Raw genomic sequence first — 8,302 nt, 5'->3', positions numbered from 1 at the left:
TAAGAAATGCAGATCAGCTTGTAGATGTTAAATGGATGAAGGGGGCAGATCCTCAGCTAGCATAAATTTGTAATGCTCCATTGACTTCAGTGGGCTCTCCTGATTCAGACCAGCTCTAGATGTTTAAGATCAGGGCCCACGCCAGCCACTAACTAGCTGGTGTTCAAGCTATTCCATAATTGCATGCTTTCATGCACATTCATCCTGACCCGCTGGCACTGGCCACTGTCAGAGACAAGGTTAGAGGGCCCTCAGTCTGCTGCCATCTTAAGGGACTTTGTAACAAGTGCCAGAAAAAATTGCTTAAAGGAGCCATGTCAAGCATTACAGAACGTGCCCCCTGCAAAGGCATAAATGACATGAAGGCTTTGTGTGCACGCATGCATGTATATACCCATTCACAGCCAACTTGTTAAACTAAAGGGCTGTTTTAAGACAGATTTAGGCCATGTCTACACTAGCACTTATGTCAGCAAAACTTTTGTCGCCCAGGGGGTGTGAAAAAAACACTTTCCTCAGCAACATACGTTTTGCTAACATAAGCACTTGTGTGCACAGCGCTGTGTCGGCAGGAGACGCTCTCCCACCAACATAGCTATCACCACTTGTTGAGCTAGATTTATTATGTCAATGGCACTGCTCCCTCCCGTCGGGATAACGTGCCTACACAAGTGCTCTTACAGCAGCATGGCTGTATCGGTACAGCTTTGCATGGTGAGCTTGTAAGTGTAAACACAGCCTTCGTTAAAATGCTGCAAGCCCAGTGTAGACACTCTTCTTTGGGATTAAAAGCAGTTTATACTGTATTGGTTTCTTCCTGGCTTAAGCTAAACTGAAGTAAACCATTCTTAAACCTGAATAACAGTGCTTACACAGGGGTTTGCACCAGTTTAACTAAACTGATTTATAAACAGGTTTAATTTTCCTATGTAGACCAGCCCTAATAAGTCAATATTGAAACCGCAGGGAAAACCTTACAGAACTGGCTATCCCAACTAGCCCTTCTCATGCACCCAGCCCAGAGGAGATGATGAGGATACTCAAACAATCTGTTAACTCTCCACCACCACCACCAAACTCTTGGCCTTTCTCCCCAGCCTAGCAAAGCTCCTCCTGCCTTCCCAATCTTCCTGCAGACCTCCAGCTGGGCAGTCCCTCCCTCCAGGCCAGCTCCAGAACACTTCTTCCCATGATCTCATCCAGCCTGCAGTGATTACAGTTAGCAAGGGAAGGGGTCTATGGCAAATGCATGCAGGGAAGTAGTGACAGCTGCTGGGAGCTCCTGCAACCAGGTCTCATTCTACAGTTGAGTCTACTAGGAGCACATGAGCTGTAGCACAGAGCAGGTACAGGGTTAGATAACATAGAGCTAGTGCTCAGATTACTCAACAGTTCTCAAGTTGCACTAGCCCTTACACATTCGTCTATCTTATCCAGTATTTTGCAGGTCCCAGTGGAGCTGGGCAGGGGTAGAGTAATGGGAATATTCCAGAAGGCTACATTGCAGACAAGATGCCACTGAGGGCAGAGTTCCAGCTTTCACTGCAGCTTCTTTGTGCCTGGGGTTTAGATTAAGTTATAATATGGAAATGGGGCATATGGATATGGGGAAGCAGAGTGGCAGATCCAGGGCCAGGCAAGCCAGGAGATGCTGGTTTTATTCCTGGTTCTGGCTCCCCACTCTAGCCAGTTCCTGCTTTTGGGCCTCAGTTTCCCCCACTCAAAGAAGGGTAATGCAGACCCACCTCACACAGGGGCTGTGGTGGCCAGTGAATAATACACAAGGACTCAAAGCAATGAGTTTAACTCAAGGCTCTGTGACCTGGGCAAGTCACTTAATCTATCCTCCCTACCTCATAGGGATGTTGTGAGGATAAAATACATTAATAATCATGAGATCAGACCTGATGGTGAGCAAGGCCACATAAATACCTAGGCCATCATTTGTACAGAAACACAAGAGGGTCTGGCTGAAAGGGTAAGTTTGTTACCATGGAATTAAATTATATTGATTGCTCACTTAGCTCACCAAGGGGCGGCAAACGGGATAGCTACTCTGACATGAAGGATCCAGCCTACCTCGAGTGGTTAGGGCCGTCAGTTCTTTAAATAGGTTTCACTCAGTGCCGAGCCCAAGGCACCTCATTTTATTAGCTTTTCTTTTTCATTTAAGCACGGCATCTGGAGACGTTTAGTGCCAATTTTCAGTGGAATTCTTACAGAAACGTTCAATACAACTGTTCCTGGACAGATCAAGTAGTGGAACAATTTACCGCTGCAGCTTATCCATGAGGAACTCCAGGCCATTCGGATTATGCTGTCCAAAGCACTGGGCTCTGTCAAGGGGAGCTCAGAGATGCATCAGCCACCTCGACCTTGCTCAGAAAACAGCTCTTGTGCTCACGGCGCTGCCCCACAGCTGTTTCCAATGTTCTGCACAAACTTTATTGAAATAAAAACCACAGTTTATCATCCCCGCCTCACCGCCCTCCTACGGATTAGCTACATATGACATGGGCTATTACCGCAACATAGGGAGAATGGGGTGAAAGCAGGGTTGGGCCTGGCAGAGAGAACTGGGGTGCTACATTGTGTTGGCCCAGGGCATTAGCTGGAGCAGAGGAGAGGATGTGACAGCAAGCAGCCCTTACCCCTCAAAGCAATCAAAGGCAAAGTGCTGGGAGCTGTGTTCAGGGCCTGTACCTGGGACACAGGCACACCTTTCCTAACCAAGGTTTATTGGCCATGAGCCGGTTCTCAGCTGTAGTAAGGAAGCCAGTTGACACCATCTATTTATTTTTGGCTGTGACCTACTGGACCAAATGCATCACTGTTCTGGGTCTGCCAGAGGCTAACACTGCCTATGCTGTTTAGTCTTCCCAGCAACGTTCACACCCTCAGGCCTGTCCACATCAGCTCTCAGAACCTGAGCCAAAAATCTCTTTTAAACACAGCACAGCACGGCTCACATCACACCCTCACCACACTCTCACTCACTCACTCATGCCAGTCACCCCAATCAGGGTATGGGCTGCCAACCACAGATCTCCAGAGTCCTCTATCCTGGGCCATTCGCTCTAGCTGGTTCCAGGTATAGCCCATTTTTTTGCTATCAGCCTGAAGATCGCGTCGCCAGGTGTTTCTTGGACGGCCTCTTTTCCGCTTGCCTTGGGGGTTCCACCGCAGTGCCTGTCTGGTGATGTTAGTTGGCTGCTTGCGTAGTGTATGTCCTATCCAACCCCACCTTCTCCTTCTGATTTCTTCCTCTGCTGGGAGTTGACGGGTCCTCTCCAAGAGGTGGATGTTACTGATGGTGTCTGGCCAGCGGATCTGGAGAATCCTTCTGAGGCAGCTATTAATGAAGGTCTGGATCTTCCTGGTGGTTGTTTTGGTTGTCCTCCAGGTTTCAGCTCCATACAGTAGGACTGATTTCACATTGGAGTTGAACAGTCGAATTTTTATTGCCAAAGACAGCTCTCTGGAGCTCCAGATGTTCTTGAGCTGTAAGAAGGCTGCTCTTGCCTTACCAATCCTTACTTTGATGTCTGCGTCTGTGCCACCCTGCTGGTCAATGATGCTACCTAGGTAGGTGAAGGACTGCACTTCTTCCAAGGGGCTTCCATTCAGTGTGACTGGGTCGTTGCTGATGGAATTAATCCTAAGGATCTTGGTCTTGTCCTTGTGAATGTTGAGGCCAACCTGTGATGACGTGGCTGCCACAGTGTTGGTCTTCTCTTGCATCTGCTCTTTACTGTGCGAAAGGAGTGCAAGATCGTCAGCAAAGTCCAGGTCATCAAGCTGGGTCCACAACGTCCACTGGATTCCATTCCTACGCTCGTAAGTGGATGTCTTCATAATCCAATCGATGACGAGGAGAAAGAGAAGTGGTGACAACAAGCATCCTTGTCTGACTCCAGTTCGCACCTGGAAGCTGTTAGTGAGCTGCCCTCCATGGATCACTCTACAGTGTATACCATCATATGAGTTCTTGATCAGGTTGACCACCTTTGCTGGAATGCCGTAGTGCCGAAGGAGCTTCCAGAGGGTCTCTCGATCCACGCTATCGAACGCTTTCTCATAGTCAACAAAGTTGATGTACAACGAGGAGTTCCACTCCACAGACTGCTCGACTATGATGCGAAGCGTTGCTACCCTCACCACACCCAGCCTTAATTCTGGTACAAAACTGGAAGTAGGGCCCCTCCACACCGTAACTCTGAACTGTGGCATAACCGATGGGTACTAGGATAATTTCAGCAGGCCCCTGTACTGAGTCCGACTGACCTTTATCATCAGAAGAGCAGAGCTTTCTACATGTCTTTTGAAGAAACCAAGACTTAGGCCCATCCACGCTACAGAAATAACCAGATCTGGAAATGAAAGCTGGTCCCCCATTTTTGAACCACATTAGCTGTACGACTGTCCCCTACAGCATTTTAGTGTGTGGTCCACCATGACTTTTCCATCCTGCAGCAGCATGGAGACCTGCATGCCCAAACCACGCTGGTCTGCACAATTAGACAATGTGCTTTGGTGCCTTCTACACTAAAGACAGACTGTGCTTTTCCAGGGCCAGGGAATTACTGTGTTCCAATAGTTGGGAACCAGGTCAGCTGAAGGACGCCTAGTGTATCTACAACCTCCCTTGGGAAAGCCTAGAGTATTGCTTGGGATGGAATGGACCATGAGAGGTCACCAAGTTCAACCCCACCCACCCACAACTAGGGCAGAACCAACTAACCCCAGACCATCCAATGGGTGTTTGTGCAACCTGTTCTCAAAAACCTCCAATGACGGGATTCCACAACCACCCTTGGAAGCCTGTTCCAGTACTTAAGTACTCTTACAGCTGAAGTCCAGGCTCTAGGACCCTGCAGGGTGGGAGGTTCCCAGAGTCTGAGGCTCCAAACAGAGCCTGGAATCTGCACAACAATGAAACAGCCCCAGAGCCTGAGGCTCCAAACAGAGCCTGGAATCTACACAACAATGAAACAGCCCCGGAGCCTGAGGTCCACAAGCCCAAGTCAGCTGGCATGGGTTCAGCCCCGGGTTTTCCCTTTGTGTGTAGATGTACCCTCAGGCACTGAACGTGTATGAAACTCTGTCCCACCGGACACAAGAGATCTTGCCATGTTCAGAACCAAATGCAACACTCAGCTCTACCTCAGCGATTTATTCACATGAATAGTGAAACTGTTGAGGGTCAGGGGTATGTAGCAGAGATCACAGAAGGGAATGGAATCTCTCAGTAGCTAGGGTCAGCTGCATGGAAAGCTTTAACTATCAGGCCAGTGACCTTGGAATCTGTACTCAATGGGAGAAACTGAGTGCAGAGCAGAGCATCAGATGCACACAGCCTACTGCCTTTTGCACCAGTCTGAGCAGCAAACAGTCTATAAACTAATCAAGCAATTCCTCCGACAGGCTGGGAAGGATTATTGCTATTTATTTTCAAATCAGCAGAGGCACTCATATTACTGTGATGAGCATCAAAGAAAATACTACAGTTACTATATTTGCCTTAAAAAATATCCATTTAAAGGTGCAAGACAGCAGGCCCTATTTACTTGGCTATTGCAACGGTTTTACCTTCATCCTCTTATATGAAATACACACAACTGGGAAGGACAGCATATTATTTCTCTGCTTCCCCCCTTTTCACATGAGTACGTGCAAGCAGCAGTAACTTGCAAACAACAACTTCTTGCTCTACCAAGCAATAAGGCAAGGAGTTCTGGTGGGAACCTGAAATTAGCAATGGCACGTTTGGGTTATGAGACACTCCATAAGCTTAATGTTCAAATTAACATTTTTATCCCAAGCTTGGGGAGCAAACACAAAAGCCTATTTGACATGGGTTAGAGACTTACTCGTTCTGTATCAGAGGGGTAGCCATGTTAGTCTGGATCTGTAAAAGCAGCAAAGAATCCTGTGGCACCTTAACAGACGTTTTGGAGCATGAGCTTTCGTGGGTGAATACCCACTTCGTCAGATACATGCATGAAAGCTCATGCTCAAAACGTCTGTTAGTCTGTAAGGTGCCACAGAATTCTTTGCTGCTTTTACTTGTTCTGCTGATTAGCCCCCTTTTTTACTTAAAACTAAGTCTCAGCTGAAAGCGATAAAGTAAGTCGACCTTCTCAATGTAAGCGATGGAGACATGAAAATTGCAGCCTGTTCTTTGGGGATCTGAGCACAGTGGTGCAACGCCAGTTTCATTTTGACAACAGAGTGAGATCATTTACACCGTTGTTTTAGTGAGCTCAGTCAGCACAGAGCTTCCCTGGGCTTTGGAAACAGGACCATAAATCTCCCCAGATTCATTCCATGTTGATACAGTGCCAGACACCTCCAGTCTAGTTGTCTGCCTGTACAGGTCAGATTTTGGGGGAAAAAAGCCAAAGTAGGGGGTGCTGGCAGATCCAGCGAATGACAACATTGTCAACACTTTGACCTAATAAAAATACTTCAGCCTGAAAGTAAAATAGTAAATTATACATTTTAAGGAACTATTTGGCAGCAGGGTAGCAGCGGCACAACTCCCTGGTAATTATTTTTAATTCTACTTTATTATAGCTTTTGTCTGAAGGTAGTGGAAGGATAAAACACGTCAAATGGGCTGAAACCAAGGTTGGCATGCACTTCCTACAGCGGGCTGTAGAAAAGGGATAGCCTGTCTGGTCATTTCAATAAAGGTAACATCTATACTTCTCCTCAGCAGGTGTTTGATACCTTCCACAGGAAATTTAGCTTCTAAGTACCAGCAAATTCCTGAAAGTGGAAGACAAGACATGCAAACACCAACGTTTTCAGGCAACCCATAAACACCAACACTGATATATCAAATGATCCCAATATCTATGGGATATGTATTCAATATCTCCTCCCTACACCCTCTGTTTTTCCTCCATACACTTTTGCATAGAGGCTTTTCAAAGAAGCATTCACCAGAGACCTAAGAGGCTAGTTACAGGCTGCTCCCTGCAGACTTGCTCTGCACCTCTGCGATCAGCACCATTTCACGACCACTGCTGGCAGTCATCACGCACAGTCACTGGTCAACCTACTATTGGACAAGGCACCTGACCTTCGCTGCTGTCACTGAGACTGGCCTAGATGACATCAACAGTACACCCACAGGCTCCCTAATGTAACATAAAGGAAGAGGAAGTACATAAAGTATTTGCACTCCAACCTGTGAAGCCAAGACCTGCTTTGAAATCGATCAGCAGCCACAATAGCAGAGTATGCAAGAAGGCACAGACCAGAGCCCGTAAAGAACCTTACTTGCTTAACTCCCCAAAACGGCAATCAGCCAGAGTACTCTACAAAAAGTGAACCAGTCAATCCATACTGCCTTCACTTCTTCCCATCCCTGAGCACGCCAGCTGCAAAGAACTTCCTACAGCACTGAAAAAATGACAAAATGTGCCATATTCCAACTACACCCAAAGTCAGAGTAATAAGAAAATACTCACAGGCTTTTGCACTTTAACTTTATGCAGTGCTCAGAGACGCAGGCAATAAGCACTATTAAAAGCCTAACTCAATAGCTGACACTAGGAGATCAAGGCAGAGCAGGCTGTTCCATCTCACTTGGCAGAATTCGGCCCAGTCTCACCAGCTAAGGCCATAAAAGTATTGAGAAACCCGGGCCACTTATGTGAGACAACCCCCTTTGTCTCCTGGCTGGTGAAAGCTGGTGAAGAGCATGTGGATATCCATGCTCTCTTTAAAAGGGGAAACTTTCAGCCGGTTTCAAGTATCCTATCAACCTTCCGTACAATAGGACTGTTACCTCACCCACTACTGTCCGCCTCCACGCTACCATTCATTGGCACTATCAGAGAAGCTAGTGACTAGTTCACAATAGCAACGCCAGGCCTCGGCCAACATCCTAGACCCAGGAGGCACTATAGACAGTTGCAGTCCACAGGGCCCTGGGCTGGAACCTGGAATAGAGAGTGGGCCCGGGTTCCCCCCAAACCTTCCAACTCCTGATCAAAAACAGGAGGAATTGAACTGGACTGTGGCTTCTACCAGAGGGGAAGGTCTCTGGGCTGTTCCCAGACTCACAGGGTGAATCTGTGAGGTGAGCAAATCTGCCATAAAGCGCAGAACCCAAGGTAGAGGAGGAACTTTGTCACACATAGTACAGTCTTGGGGTCTTTTAGCCTAACGAAAGAATGGCTGAGGGGGGATCTGATTGCTCTCTATAAAATACAGGGGGGGAGGGTAAGCCCCAGGGATGAAGAAGAGCTATTGAAGCTCAAGGACAATGTTGGCACAAAACCAAATGGGC

This window comes from Chelonoidis abingdonii, chromosome 18 (genome assembly GCF_003597395.2).
Source record: "Chelonoidis abingdonii isolate Lonesome George chromosome 18, CheloAbing_2.0, whole genome shotgun sequence".
NCBI lineage: Eukaryota > Metazoa > Chordata > Testudines > Testudinidae > Chelonoidis > Chelonoidis abingdonii.
Note: the sequence above shows the minus strand (reverse complement) of the source record.